The following is a 16,243-nucleotide window of genomic DNA, read 5'->3' as shown; positions in this document are numbered from 1 at the left end:
GGAAAGAAAGGGACAAACTGCTCAGGTAGAGGCCACCCATAATGAGGAATGGAGATGGGCAGGGAGATTTACAAATGCTTTAGAAGAAGGTTAGGAACAGGTCGGGGTACCTATTCTGAGGATCTCGGTTTGAAAGGACACTGGGGACTGGCAGATGATCGCAGAGCATGTGAGCAAACAGGGTCCTCTGAGTTAATCCTGCTCCTCCTCACAGAGAAATCAGAACCAGACACAGATTGGGGTTTGGGGAGCTGCCTGAGATAGTTTTGTGGGAGCAAAGTCAAGGGAAGAAACCCTCTGGGAAGGAAGACTCTTGCGTTTTTCAAGTTTTATTTGGACCACTCAACTCTCAGTTGAAGGAAGAGATCCTGGGCATCAAAGCAACACTTGCTGAGAATCTAGGATGACTTTTTGCTTCCTTTGCAGTTCGCCGCTACCACTTTAGTTGTTTCCTAACACAGTGAGATGGACACGCATCATAAACCCTGTGGGCTGGGAGCCAAGGGCCAAGATGGTGCACGTTCTCCATTTGATCTTTTCCACGAGATGCACTCAGTCATGGAGCAGAAGAAGAAAGCCTTGCAAGGGACAAGTTAAGCCTTGTTTCCCTTCTGCAGCTTAGGGTTGCCCRTTTTGGCTACCCTGTCCAAGGAGGTGGAGCTGCAGTTTGTCCCAACGCTAAGGTAAACGAAAACAGCAGCCAGCAGACCTAGAGAGAAGAGAGCACCTCTCTGCAGACAGTGCTGACCTGCTCTGCCAACCTGGAGTTCTTCAAGCCCAGGACTTCCCTTAAGGCTGTCATTTGTGCTACATGACGTCCCAGCCTTGTGATGCTAGCAAACACGAAGGAGGCTGAGGACAGCAGCCAGGAGGGCAAGCCTCTTGCTGACGCACCTTCTAGCTTTCCCCACCACGTCCCCACCACCTCTCCTGGGAAGGCAGCCACAGACAGCTCACAGTTCACGAGGGAGGAAAGAGACTTGGGGCCCCAGGGGAAGAAGTTATTTTGATTAACCAACTTTTTATTCTTCCAAAAATATTTGCATTTGGGGAGGGAGGAGGAGACAGAGGACTTCAGAAAGGTGGGAGTGGAGGACAGATATAACTGAGAAAAGAACCTGCAGTACCTATGTCAGAGTACAACCACACAGCTACAGGACCACCTTGCTGATGAGGAATTTAGGAAAAAGGACAGAAGGTAAAGTTTAGGCCATAGCTCTAGAAGAAGCTTTGTTTTTCCCATAAAGATGATCTTATACAGCTTATTGGCAAGTCATATCGGTAGGCAGCAGATTTTAGTTTCAAGGTGCAGATATACATGTAAAGAAAAACAACAGAATAAGAAAGGGTTGTTAGTTCTATCAGAAAAATCACAATCCTGTTGAGCCAAGCTACAACTGCATGAGCACTTCACAGCATAAGGGCAGGCTTTCTCTAGCATCACCCCAGTCGAAGTTAGGGTGTACTTCTGGGGGAGAATTCGCTCAGGAATCAGGAAGGAAAAAAATACGCTAATCCCCTCCCCAAGGGTATGTGAAGCACTCTGTGTGTCTGTGAATCCAAGCAGCTTCCGTACAAGAGACGGGGTGACTGGCTCATCACAGCGAGGGCTGGAGATGGCAAGCTGTGGGGTGGCAAAGGCCACCAGCCGTGGGAAGCACAGAGCTGCAGATAGGTACGTTTTAACAGGCCACAGTAAAATTGCCAGCTTCTTGTCTGTCCAGAAAAACTAAGATGTGTCCCACTGCAGGTTCCCTCACACAACAGGTTCTTCAAATATAACTGCACCACTAAATGTTGCTTCCCTTTTTCCTCTTCCACACAGTGCTGCAAGCCATGGCTTATCACACCAAAATACCTTATTTTTTCTGCCTCCACAGTCCTCCTAGCTTCAGATCACCAGCACAGCCATTCTCCCAGTCAACAGGAGTCCCCACYGAGCTAGCTCAGGTTGCCCCTTGTCCTTTCCTCCTTCAGGCTGAGCTGAGAGCCAGTCCCTCATTCTTAAGAGACAAATTTGACTGTAAAGCCCAAGCTCAGCTTAGCACAGGGATGTTACCTACCAGCTACCCCTGGGGTGGAGGTATGCACTGTAATATCCACGTGCATCCATGGGCAGGGAGAAGATATCCAGTGTCCTGCTTGTTTGCTTCTTCTTTGTACCATTAGCTGTGGGATTCCTTCCAGCCACAACCAGTCTTGCACATCTTTGCTGGCAGACCTCATATTTTAACATAGTCCTCCTATTCTCTCTCCCAAATTAATACTGACATGTTGCTTATTGAAAAACTATTAAAGGGCTGCAAAAAAAAAAAAAAAGGAAAAAGAAACTCTAGAAACAATGAGGAAGCACCTTGTAAATTCACACGTCAGCTTATGTAGATGCAAACTAGGAAACGCACTCCATAAGTCCAGAAATAATTCTTTCACCTCTTTTCTGAAGAGTCCTGGTAATGTATAGAAAAAAGTACAATCATAATTAATACTCTTTCATTTTGTGCAACTGGCTTATCAGAACTAACCTGCATGCTTATCATTCACACAGGGAAAACTCACACTTCCCAGGAGTTTGTCTTCTGATTAAACATAGCAATCACAAGTTCTCCGACGCAGAGCACATGGGTCAGCTCGTTAACCAAGGCATGCAACCTAGAGCACATTCCTAATTTCTCAGGGAGTGGACCTGGGTGCTATGCCTGAGCTGGGAACAGCACTCCCTCTGCTCTCCTGCAGGGGCACACAGGGGATCACAAGTCAGGTTCCCATAAGGGRTCTGTGGGCAGTATAAATCCAGCATGGACTTGCAACCATCTGCTTCACACAGGGGGTCTCTGAGCAAGGCAGGAAGAGGAAAATGGTATGACAATGTGAACGTGTGCTGCAACACACTGATGTGAGTCTAAACAAACATATTTTACAGAAAAGCTCCAGATGGCACAAGCTAGAACAACCTTGTGGCCTCTTCTGATTTTTCCCTTTCCACCACGAAGAAAACAGCGTGAAGGAAGATAATGGTCCATGATGCCATCTAGATGTTCAGAAACATGGAGACTAGAGAACAAGAAACCTGTTGTGTCCATCCCTGAAAATAATTTAATGAAAACCCCATTCCAAAAGTAAGTGAAGATTCAAATAAGATCTTTGTCACCCTTGATATCAATATAGAATGCCATCACTAGCTTCAATGGATTTTAGACTAGCCGTTAAATCTACTATTAGGGTGACATTTGCATACTAACCTTTTCAAAGAATTTTGAAGGGCTTGTACTGTAGCAACCCTTGAGTGAAATTTGTAGAGACTTGTTTTGCAGATCAATGAAAAGGCAGYCTGTCCTTACAAGCAGGTGATGTGAATATACTGCCTGTCCTAATTGCTCACTACTCATACTCTTTTCACCTAGGGAATATTTCCCTATCTGCTGAAAAAGGCCTGGACACAAAGCAGAAGCAGGTATCAGTCATGAGCAGTACTTTTTTTCCTCTGAGAAATGAGCCTGACCCAGCTGAATTCAGTCACTCACTCACACAGGGGAAGTGGATCTTTTAATAAAAGMCAAACTGAAATTTTCCAAAGTATTTTTTAAAAAAATAAATAATACTATAGAAAAAAATATGTTTCTATTTTTAACCAGAGATGCTGGCTCCAAAAGGTAGCATTGTATCAGAAGCAAGACTTTGACACCATCCTTTCTTTATAAGGCTTTAAGAACTGCAGGACCCTTCAAGGAGCAATATGCATTCTTTATTTACCCTGAAGTGAGGTTCTGCAGACCTGGGTTTAATTCATGCCTCTGCTATTAGCCTGTGAGGTGACCTTGGACAAGTTGTTCTGGCCAGATTCTCAGCTGGTGTCAGCTGGCACTGTGCCACCAGAGTCAATTTAAACAATTTGAGGCTCTAGCCCTACAGTCTTCTGGTCCTCAGCTTCCCTATCCAAACACCACAGTCAACTGATATGTAACTCTGTTGTAAGACACTTTGGAGAGCTGCAAATAAATAGTACTATAACAAGCAGGTGGTGGAATTAATACAACTCCTGCCTCTTTTGGAAAATACATGTTTTTCACTAAAATGAAATGAAAAGCCTTCAGTAATATATCACTTTTTAAGAATAGGCTTATGATCGTGGCTTAAAAAAGAGAACACCAATATTGTAGTTTTATTTTACAGGCTGTTATGCATTAACTGATGCAAAATCCCTAGAGATTTTAATTTTAGCAAGCAGCAATGTGTGGTGACTGATCCTTTTTTTTTAATTGTTATTGTTCTTYTCCTTTTAAGTTTTGTTATCTTTCCAAACTCTTCTCAGGTTTCTTTCACAAACCGCTTTCATCACCAGTGACATGTAGGAGTGCCTGWTCATCATACTGAGAAGCAAAATACCTGATGACTCCTTCACAGGAAAGATGGGTTTCAAGAGGGACTTGGGGACACCAGATCTTGTGCTTTTCAGCACAGGAAGCGCCTAAGACTAGAAAACTCTAGATAGAACCTAAATAAGCAAGAAAAAGGACCTATTCCCTCGGCAAGACCTATCCTGGCAAGAAACTACCTTGTCCGAGAAAGACTTTCCTCTACAGCAGAGTCAGAGCGCAGGTTCCCAAATGAAGGTTGATTCACCATCACGGGCAGCACACACCAACGCGACTCCCCCTCCTCAGGGCACCTGGGCTGTAAAACTCCCAGTTCACCTACCCGTGCAATTTTCCCCCTATTCCAGCAAAGTAAAGGGAGTCTAATGGATTAAACGCAGGCTACTTATTGCCACAGCTGCTGTGCTTTTCCTGTTGCCAGAGATGGGGAAGACAGCCTCAGTGCAGAAGAGAATCAGGCAAAGTGGATGTTGAGGCCCTGACCCACCTCACCTGGGGCCTCCACCCCCACCCACRGGCCCAGAGGCTCCATTTCAGCTCAGTCCTGGGCCTTCAGTCCCTGCCTAAGCTGTACTGCAGGAGTTAACAGTCTCCAGCTCCATCACAGCTGTGCTTGGCCGTGGAACCCACCACTGATCCAGACTATGGCCCAYGSACTGACTTCCCGGCTTGACCTCAGATCTGTCTGATCACTATGGACCTGCCCGGTGATCACTGGACTGTGCCTGGTCCTGGCTACCGTGACCGGACCTGATCCTGGTTTGCTGACTTGCGGTCTTGGCTCGACCTGCCTCACCACCACAAACTTGCCTGGTGATTCAGACTCTTGGTTGAGCCCAGCTGCTGCCTCCAGGCTCCCTTCACTTGGGTACAGTGGGAAGGGACCCCGGCTGGCGAAGCACACCCAGCTCCGGGYTCCTCATCCCTTAGGGAGCAGTCAGTCCTCACTGCTCCCTGACAGCCACTGGCTCTCTCGAGCCCTGAGCAGAGCACCATGGAGCCTGGCCCCTATGACTTCTCCTGAGGGACCAGCCTGGCCCCTCCGGGCTCCGATTTCCCCGCATTCCTGACCCCCTGCCCTACCCCGGCTTCCTGACTGAGCCTCCTCCCCAGTGCCGCCTGGCCCCTGGGGCTCCCCAGGGGTGCAGAAACATCTCCCTGCCCTCCTCAAGCCCATCCAGACTCCCTGGCTCCCCAMAGGCAGCCTGAGCCCACCGCCTACTCTGATCCAGCCCCCGCTCTCTCACRCCATGGCCCTCTCCCAGATCCCTGCCCCTACCCCGGCCCTGTGTTCCCTGAAATAGCCCCCTAACAACCCACAGCAATTAAATGACTCTACAGCAAGTCCCTTCTGAACACTGATCTCCACAAGGCATCAGGATACACCTTGCTGGGAAGGGAAGCTGCTGTGAGGGCCCTGAGTGCACTAACAGGTCTTAATTGCCCTGATCAGCCTCACCTGGGGCCTCCACCTACACCCACAGGCCCAGGAGCTCCATTTAAATTCAGCCCTGGGCATCCAGGACCTGCCTGAGCTACACTGTAGGAGTAGCTGTCTCCAGCTCTGTCGCAGTTGTGCCTGTGGACCCCTCTGATCCAGACCCTGACCTGCAAACTGACTTCCTGGCCTGACTTTGGACCCCACTTCACCRCTATGGACCTGCCCTTTGATCGCTGCTCTGTGCCTGACCCTGGTCACCCTCACCAGATCTGAGCCCCATTTGCTGGCTTGTGTTCCTGGCTTGACCTCAAGGCTTTCTCATCACCATGAGCTTGTCTGATGATCTGGGCTCTTGGTTGACTCTGGCTGTCATCTTTGGGTCTGCTCTGCTTGCCTCATTAGGGTACTGTGGGACGGGGCCCTGGTTGCTGGGGCCTTTGCCCCGCTGGCCATGTTACACTCAGCTCCCTGCCCCTTAGGGAGCAGGTGGCCCTTGCTGCTCCCTGAAATCGTATGCCTTGGCGACTCTTTCTTGGCTCTCAGCTGATACCTGAGGCACTCTGCAACCAACCAGTGTGGGACACCACTACCAATGACAAATATATTTTATCTGACTTAACACCTGGCAACTGGGAAAGCTGGAGGAGAAAGGGAAATCTGGAGTTTGCACTGCTTTAGGTGACATAACTGGTCTAGGTGCTGGCCCAAATTTGGTCTAGTGACTGGTATGGATACTGCAGAAGGCAGCATTCTCAGACATTTAACTAATTAGGCATACAACTAACTTAGAGGATGAATCTTTAAGCAAGTACCTCTTAACACATTTCTTTTGCCCTGGACGCAGCATCAATTCTGTCTCTTAGAGCATAACTCCAGCGGAAGGTGCATCACTAGCTATGTTTTGTATAATGGCTCCTCAGGTCTCCCAGGTCTATATGCATTCCCGCTGCAACATCCTGATTTTGGACCTATCTGTGAAATTTACTGACTGACTGTTTCACCAGCATGCACAGAAAGGTCAGCAGTGAGCAACACAGAGTACTCCTGCAACCTCTATTTGGATGGTATTTTGATTTAAGAGGCTTTTACATCACTCAGTTATGTTCTTGGAAAACTCCTCTGCTTCTAAACAACTTTGATTTGTTGCCGCCTCTGGTTTAGCGCAAGAATAAATCTAAGGAACATGAAGTCTATCATTTCTTTTACTTCAYAGTCAGCAGTAAAATTAACTTTGTTTTTATTTAAATATCACCTCTTCTCCTTCTCCCTCCCCTCCCATGATACTGCTTTCTGAGGATGACTGCAGAGCAAGCAAYATCTTGTGCTGAGCACAACTGATTCAGCCTGTTGAACAAGCATATCAACAAGCTACATGTGGCAATTTCTTGGGAAGCTGTTTGGGGCAAAGGTCTTTTTAGCTCGGTTTTCACAGCAGGGCTTGTGAGAACCCCCAGCACTAGCCAGCACACACAAGATTGTGGCAGGATGTTCTCTGCTCAACCAGACCTGAGCTGCAACCTGCGCTCAATTAAAAGATCTTAGCCACGGTACCCCTATGTTGGTTATGTCAAGTGACTGGTCCACCCAGCTGTCCTGCAGTCTATGTTCTTGGGAAGACTTCATACCATCCTGTCACTGAGATCTCCTCTCATTTTGTAGTGTGATGAGGCTGGTATGTGCAAGGCTCAACAGTATCATACCTCTGTATTTTTGCTCTGCAGCAGTACCATAGTATCATTCTGTAAAGAAGGGAGCAGAACATATATGTCAAGTAGGATTGTGGCCAAAAACCTCACGAGCTCGTGCATTCCATGGTACGTACTGTGCACGAAAGCAAAGCATTTGACAATTCTTTTCTGCTTTTCTACTTGCTACACCCTATGGAGCAGCACATCATACATACTTACTCCTTTTTAACAGCGGGAACCAAATGCTGTGAGCCTTTTAGTACACTTCATTCTGTATAACGTCATTTGAAATGACTTATGTTCTTGTCTCTCCTAAAATGAACCTTTGCAAAAAATAAAAAAAACCCAACTTTTACAATAAGGTGCACTAAGAACTTGAGGGCAAATCTTCTCAGAGGAGAAAGGAATGTCCATGTAAGGCTTGTTTTTCCTCTGCTTTATGTTGCAGGATGTTCTGGCCATCTTAGGGAAAAAAACAGCTGAGTCTATCTCTGAAAGAGTATTATTTTAATAGCAGACCTTTCAGTTGTTTGAAGTTCAGTTAGCATGTTTTTGGCYTGCATATCAAAAAGATTCTTTTTGTGGACTTTAACAGGCTCTTTCACAACTCGGCTATTAAAATTTGTTTGCAGTTCTTATTTAATAGGTGTTGCCTGTTGCAGGAGCGAACACTGAGCAAGAGACTTGGAATCCCAAAGCTTCCTTTAGAAGAGCAGTCTCAGCACCATCCAAACACACATCTTTCTCCTCTTCCACCATCGTAACAGATGAGACATGCTACATTTACACAGAGCGTTCTAGCTGTGCACTCTCTATTCCTCGGTCATCACGGGGCCCCAAGAGACTTTCAGAGGTTGCTTTGTAAGGACACGGCAGTATACTGTGGTCTGACGCATAAATCAATCTGCAGACCTGCACTGCKTTTGGGGGTCTGTCATTCCTGTGCTGGAAAAGTCCTGGTAACTTTGTCATACCTCAGTTTCCCTACTTTATAATTTGAGGATATGCTTACACGCCTTATTTCCTCTGAAAAAGCAATGGAGTGAGGAACAGCTTGAGTGAGTAAGGATCTGGTTAACCTTATATACACATTAGCCTTGTTGAAGTCAACCACATTACTTCACATGCTGCAAGTTAAGCACTTGCTTCCTGGATCAGGGCCTAACTGCCTATGGACACACAAACATGGCTGTTATCCAAAGTACCGCGCACACTACTGGAGGTATAGAAAGGTCAGACCAGACTGCGAGTCTCAGCCACTTAGCACAGCTGCTCAGTTCACAGCTCAGCAAAGGAATGTTTCAAAACAACTAAATCTGTGTCTCCAAATGAATTTTGACACTCCCTTCTGCACAAGAGCATTTTTCCTTTATGTAAGGTATATCCCCTTCTCCACACATACGCTCACATCCTCTAATACAACGTCCGTGACCCCGCACGGCCAAAGGCAGCCTGCGAAGCTGAGCGAGAGGATGGTGTGGGGCAGGAGGGATTACACGAGAGGCATGCTCCCTCACCCCTCTCCTCTGAGCCTGCGGGCACTTCCCAAGTCCCAAGCAGGACATGGGGACCATCTGCTTCCCACAGGCACGGCTTGAAGGCAGATGACATTCAATCCCACCTCTTYAGCAGTCCTCATTAGCCAGAAAAATCCATATAAGGCAAGTCAAGTCCCAACAAGTACTGTCCCACACAGCCTTCTCCCTGGACACCACATCTGGACTCCTCTTCAATGCCTCCCTTTTTTCGGAAGAACAAGACCCGGGACTTCTCCCTGGAGTCCTTGCGCAGCGCTCCCACTCTCAGGGACACTGCCCAAACAAAATCCAGCYTAAACATCTTCAGTCCCCATCAAGCTTCAGCTTTTAATCCAGCCTGAGGTTGTCCCCCGTTACTGTGTTCTTCTGTTCATCAGCCCTCTTTGCCAGATGCAATGTCCTGTCCTGTTTGGTTCTTGTTTTCCTTCCTTGTCCTTCCTTACCTCCTCCACTCCCCCCCCCAAAAAAAAACAAACATAGAAATCCCCTTATTTTCAGAGTTTTCTCAGCCCACTCCAAAAGGAAAGCTTAGTGTCTGAAGTTCGAACCCATTTTATTTTTAAATCTGAATCTTAGGATGAAATCCAGCCATGCTGTGGTACAAACGCCTTCATTGCATACATCTACTGCCTCATGGAGATACAGGTGCTCCTTTGATCTAGCTGGCTCCACTGCCAAAGCGATGTAGCTGTAGACTCACAGGCCTCAACACCTTCCTGCAATCCCAGGTACATAGTCTGGCGGTCTCACCCCGTAGCCACATCCATAACGCGGCAGCTCCACCGCTGTCGATTTCCGACCTAACAAAATCAGATCTAAATCTGGCCTGAACAGATACTTTCCTGACTGCTGTGGAGACATTACTTTCAGCAGAAGAGGCTGCAAGACAAGTTAAGACGAACTTTGCTGGGAGACAAAACAAAGGGAGATGGAACTGTCCCTCATGAGTTTCAAGTAGCTAACTGGAAAACTCCTGGTCAGGATGCCCTTGACTGTAACTAATGCAAGGACAAGCTGTTCAAGCTGGGAAGGAGCTTGATAGTCTACCAATGATTCCATGGAAAGGCAGAGGTGAGAAACCTTAATCCCTTCAGGATCAGCCATGAACCCATTCCTGAACTGCAAATTACACCCACAGACTGCTTTAATTTTCACAGGATTTCCCTTTGATGCTGTGAGTAGTTCAGCTTTGGTGCAGACCTGCCACAATGATTTACTCACTGTGTAACCTTATTCTTCTTAGAGCGTGTCTACAGGACATGATGAATAAAGTGGCAGGACTATAAACATCCTGCCCGCACTAGGGCATGCCCACTGCTTCTTCCAGGGAAGCCACAGTAGCGGAAAAATTTCAGTATGAGGTTACCAGAGGCTTTCTGCATCGGTCTGACTTGACTCCTGGTGATACTGAAAACAAAACCTACAGCATTTTTTTGCAAAAAYGCATCACTGCAACTCAACTACCTGGTTACCAGCAATAAAAAAGTGGTGTGTCTCAGAACAGGTGGCAAAACACTGCCGCGAGACAGCAAGATGCAGGCTCCCATGGCAGCTAAGCATAAGATTACTGTGCCTGTGAAAGAAACCTACATTTTTGCAAAAATTGCCTAAAGAAGTTGCACTAGCATGCTTACAAGTAACAGGATGCAACCCTCAGGCTCTGTGCTCCGTGAACCCCATGTGGTTTTCACTTGAAAAAAACAAAATGCCAAAGCTGCCAGTGACAGGTTTCATGAGATCTGGCTCTYTAAGTCTCAGCCTAGAGGAGGCTCTATGAAAATTAAATTTTCTACTCTTCCTTGTGGACAGAAAAGCTAAGAGGTGTAACTTAAATCATTCTAAAGATGCAGAAACCAGAACACAAATTWAAAAAAAAAGTTTTCTAGAAAAAAAATATCTGATGCTTTGAAAGCCAAAACCATGATTGAAAGTCTTGACTYGTGGCTTTTGACACAAAGCAATGAAATAACCAAGCAGCTCGAGTGACACAATGTATTGTAAATTATTTCTTTCCATCAGAGGTAATTTTTCTAGCTACTATCATACAGTTGTAGTCAATTTAAAGAGAGAAAAACAGAGACGAAACAGAGTAAAATGCCCTGGGGCAGATCAGCACATAAGCAGCAGGGGTCAGCTCAAGGGGGAAGGGACGTTTCTCAGTTGCAGGCCTGGCTGCACATCTCTTCTCTGTCCCATGGTCTCCTGAACAGCTTTCCCCCACCCCAGGGTGGACCTTTTCATCATCCGACTCCCAGGAGGGTCCTGGGCTCCAGGCTCCTGACTACCTCCCATATATAAATGATGGGTCTAACTGAGTCCTTCCTTTTGAGAGTCTGTGACCAAAAACGGACAGCGTGAGCAGCCAGTCTTCTCAACCCTGAGGACCATTTAAGATTAGCAGCAGGAGGGAAGTATTTAGAGAAAAAAGGTACTCAGAGGAAAACAACAACCCATGTCCACCTTACCATAAAGCCCTGCCATTCTGACAGTGGGCTTAACCGAGGGACTCTCCGCTTGCCCCTTGCTTGTCAGACCCCTCACCAAGTCACTTTGGCGTGCTCATTTCGCAGAACAGTTCCCTTATTTATCCAGGGCTACTTTTCTGCTGGGTTAGCTTGCCAAGCTCAGCTAAGAGCAAGAGAAACGCTGGACCCCATGCAAAAGGAGGCAACGAGGCAAGGAGCAGCCACAGGCAGCAGAATAGGCAGGCGTGAGCACCTGCAGTTAGATCAGCGTAGGCTGACCAGGGCCACAAACCCTACTTTCCCTAAATGGGAAGTTAAGAAATAATGACTGTCAAGTTTTCCTGCCATTCACTATCTCACAGCCTTGCATTCGCGCTCTTTATGAACAGCCTGGGAGGCTAGCAACTTTTTGCCTTCGTGTCCTGCTCATGCCAATAGGCCAGGAGGTCCCAAGCATCCGCACACCGAGAACCAAGATCCTGTGATTTTAGGTGGCATGCAGTAGTTTACCCCAGAAATCCAATTCTGGCAAGTTATCCGGCCTGGTACACATGCTGGCACTTCCATAAAGGAAAGCGGACTCTGAAAACTGGCAGGTACAGAGATCTGGCCATTTTTAAGACACTGCTGCAGGGAGACCCTGAAGCACCCACAAATTAACAGCCAGGCCTACAAGCCCTGTTCTGCAAAAACTGTGAGCACGCGCTAAAAGCTAAGCACATCTTTAAGCACGTTACCCCATGCACTTCTTCCCAAGCACAGCCGAATTCCTCTGCCAGGTCTGTGCACGCGTTGGCCCTGCAGTTCCCCAAGTTGTAAGCTGGCTATACAGAAGATTTCATTCTCTGTCGGCTGTCAGTGCAGGACCTTGAGCAAGTACTAAATAAATGAACAAGTCACTTCCTGCAAGGCCAAACAAGCTCCCTGCCAAAGAGGTCGCATACCACGCTCCGGCCTGATGCCTCTCCCTAGTTTATGAGGGTAAATTCCCATATCCAGGGGTCCGATGATTTCAGCATTACATCTGGGCTAGGATTACTCACATGCAGTTCCTGCTTCACCGAAGAGGTGAGGAAAACAACTGCTTTTGTGCTTTCATTGCATGACCTCTAAAGTTTGGTTTGGGTTTCTTGGTTTGAGCAAACCAAAACATTCAAATGAAACCAGGGAGTTTTCACTTAATTCCTAGCTAGAGGAGCAAGATCTGTCACACCAAGGCTCTTCAGTGCTATTCTGGCAGTAAAGGGATGTGTACGAATCCTTTTGAGGCAGGACCCATGACAAAAGGGGACAGAAGGAAATAACCTATGTGGTTCTTTCCAGCCTTGTGAGCTTCTCCAACCAGTGCAGAGGTGGAACGAGGACACATTGGGATCTTTGTTCCCCATCTCCCACCGTATCATGCTGGAGCGCTTAGAGGCTTGCTGTGTAGAAGGGCAGTAGTAAGCGTGTATCACGACACGGTTGCTCTCAGCCCCCGACAGCCCACAAGAAGGACCGGGCAACTATCAGTCCTATAAAAGCAGTCTGAGCTTTGGATCTGGAGCAAGACTTCAGAGCTAGTCACAATGCACCCGGCAGGCCTTGCTTCACCGTTCTGAAGGCTTCACTCCAGTCAAGTTAGAACAAGACTTAAAAGCAACCCGAATCTCCCATGCTTGAATCACACAAGCAATTCCATTTCCTTGGATGTGCCTATCCCCATGAGTAAGGACTGCCGAATCAGGCCCAGCTTCTCCTAACCATCCTGCCAAAAGCACACACATAAAAAGAAAAAAAGAAAACTCCCACCGACAGTTGCCCCTGCTATTTTTCCTGTCTATGACAGCAACACAGGAAGAGGCCTGACTCAGAAGCCTCCCTTGAAAAACCTGAACCATCACAGTTTGAAAGATGGTCTCATGTAATGAAGCATTCTCTCTTTTCCACTCCTCCCTCTCTTCACAAGAGGCATTAAGAGTCAGACTGATGAGCAAGGAAAAAAATAACTCAAACTTTAAACTCTGTTTGGCTCTTTCTGCAATGATGGCAGAGTCCGGCAGAATTTTAGGAGCAACTCACACTGTTCAAGTTAATGAGAAGTTTCTATAATTTTCCCTCACCTCCAGTCCCCTTCAGCAGACTGAGAAGCATATTGCAGTCCAATGGCTGACAGCTACATTTTGGGTCTGGAGAGCTGGTTTTGATCTCAGTTACACCTCTTATTTACCAGTGTGACATCCTGTATGTCAAAGCATAACTGCTGATTTGCACTGCCTGAAGAAGAGAATGGGGCACCCCAGTTCTCTGTTTATTGCTAGGATGAGCTTTGTACATTTGGATTTCTTCTTAATTTGCACTTTATACATTTTGGAAAGGCTGAGCCCTGTGGAACATAAAGGTCTTAGGAATGAGTGTTATAATATTACTCCTTCATTACGGATCTCTTAGCATCAGTAGATCTCAAAGCGGCTTAAAAAGGAGGCTTCATTTTAGGGAGCTGTCAAAATGAGACCCGGGGAGCTGAAGGAGCTTGCCCACAATCATGCAGAAAAGCAGAGGAAGCTCCCAGAACAGAAACCCAGGTCTTGTGCTCTAGCCACTACATCTCCCACCCATTAAAGACAGTGTATCTATCAAATCACTGAGATTACCTGCCTCTTCAAGAAGAGCTCACAGCCCCCTGGCAATCTCTAGCCTATTTCTTGGGGCTAGATTCAAGTTTGTAGACCTTTTGAGTGGGACTTCAGCACCTCACATCCCTCTGCAAACAGAGGTCACCCATGACTTAAAAAGCTGCACTCCTTCAGATGCAAGCTTTGGTCACTTTGGCTTACACAGAGGAAGTGGATGAGGGGTAGGAGACTATGAAAACCAGAAGCATGAAAAGCAAGAACGTACATCTGAAAAGGTGATTCAAACCCAGAGCTCCTGGGCTGGATCACACCCAGASGCAAAGGCTTTAAAGGAGCAGCAATCATTCCAATATCTTCATTCTCACCCCTAAAGTCTATGGCCAGCTTTATGCCACAGTCTGTCTCACTGACATCAAGGATGCTACTGGGCTGTATCTCAGTCTCATGTGCACGTACACCACTGATTCAAAGTCCCCAGTTCTGTATTTTGAAGTCCACRTCCCCTTCCTATTAAAAACAACGCTAGAAGTGTTGAAGAGCTTTCTGTCAAAAACAACACTAAGACTGCTGTCCCCTTCCAGCCAGCCAGGCAGTGGGGAAGGGAGATGCGACTTGATATAAAGGCACTGCAGTCTAGTCAAAAGTTTGTGTTCCATCTTAAGTTGCACATTTTTACAGTGGAAAAAATTTAAATCRCTAAATTAAAACACGTGAAAATCCTTCCACCTCCTATATAACTAYGACACAAATACCAAACTCTGGAGCGTACAGGCTGCTATGTGTAAACGAGATTCCTGRGAGAACCGGAGCGACCTAAGTCCCAGCGAAGAGGCAAGGGAAGCGCTGGGCGCTTTTGCAAATGTCCACCCGTGAAAGGAGTCTTCTCCTTGTCGCTTCTAGTCCTGCCTGGCGAGAGATATACCGCGTGCCGTACCCATTGTGCGAATTTTATTTCTCATCTTTTGGATTGATTTTAAAGTAACTGCGATAACAGCCAACGCAAGACAGTCACCCAAACTGAACCGAAGAGGGGGAGAGCCCTGACAAAAGCTAGCAGCGCCCGCTGGGGAACCCTYGGGGCAATTTAAACACAGCGCGGACCAATCTATCTGCAGCACAGATCTTTACAGCCTGTGCTGCCTGTACTCAGCGGCTGGAGCTCCCTTGCACATCGGCAGGAAAACCGTCTTCAAGGAGAGCAAAACGCACGGTGCAAATCCACGCTACCCCTCGGAAAGCAGCGTGCACGCTGCGCGCGGTTTAAAACGGGCTTGATATTTGCCTTTGCCCACATGATCTAAGAATCCATCGCGCGGCGAAGCTAAGCAGCAAGCGGCCGCTCGGCTCCACCGCAGAACGGGCTCGAGGGGGCTCGTTTTCCTCCCCGACAGAAAAAAGCGGGGGGAGAGCACCGAGCCGGCCCCACGGACACGCACGGCCGAGGCCAACGGAGGAAGCACGCTCCCACCTGGAGTCGTGGGAATTTATGCAGAAGTGTCACATTAGTGTCATGTAGTGATATCTATATATAGTGTCGGATATTAGTGTCATGCATGTGTGTATACATGTGTATGTCTGCATGTGTGTGTGTGTATATATATATGTATACACGCACACATGTGAGCACACGCATACACCCCTACTTACTTTAAAGGATGTTCGTGTTTCTCTCTTTTTCTGACCTTAGTCCTCAGCAGCAATCGATTACCCCATACGTGGAAAAACAACCGTAACTTTTCCACCACACGAATTAAAAAGGACAAAAAAAAAAAAGAAGATCTGATGCCTAATTCAGGGGCATTAGGTCCAAAATTTGCAGAACCCATCCAAACCACTGTTATACTTCCAAAAAAAAAAAAAAAAAGAGCCTGCATGCAAGTGCCGGGCAGTGTTTGTGCTCCTCGCTGCTGCACATCAGAGCATTCCTCACACCATGCTGGACACCGCGAAGCCCTTAAGCCGCGTCTGTTTACTCAAAAAGCAAAATTCAAGCCGCGCAGGGCTACGCTCCCCCCCGCTTAAAGGAAAACGAGCCTCCCCGCTCGCCCGCGCACGCTCGCAGCGCGCAACAGGGGCTGCGCGCTGCCCCCCGCCGCGCGCGGCCGCTGGAAAGCGGCGCAGGC

Source organism: Apteryx rowi, unplaced genomic scaffold (genome assembly GCF_003343035.1).
Source record: "Apteryx rowi isolate R43461 unplaced genomic scaffold, aptRow1 scaffold_167, whole genome shotgun sequence".
Classification (NCBI taxonomy): Eukaryota; Metazoa; Chordata; class Aves; order Apterygiformes; family Apterygidae; genus Apteryx; species Apteryx rowi.
This window is presented reverse-complemented; position numbering follows the sequence as displayed.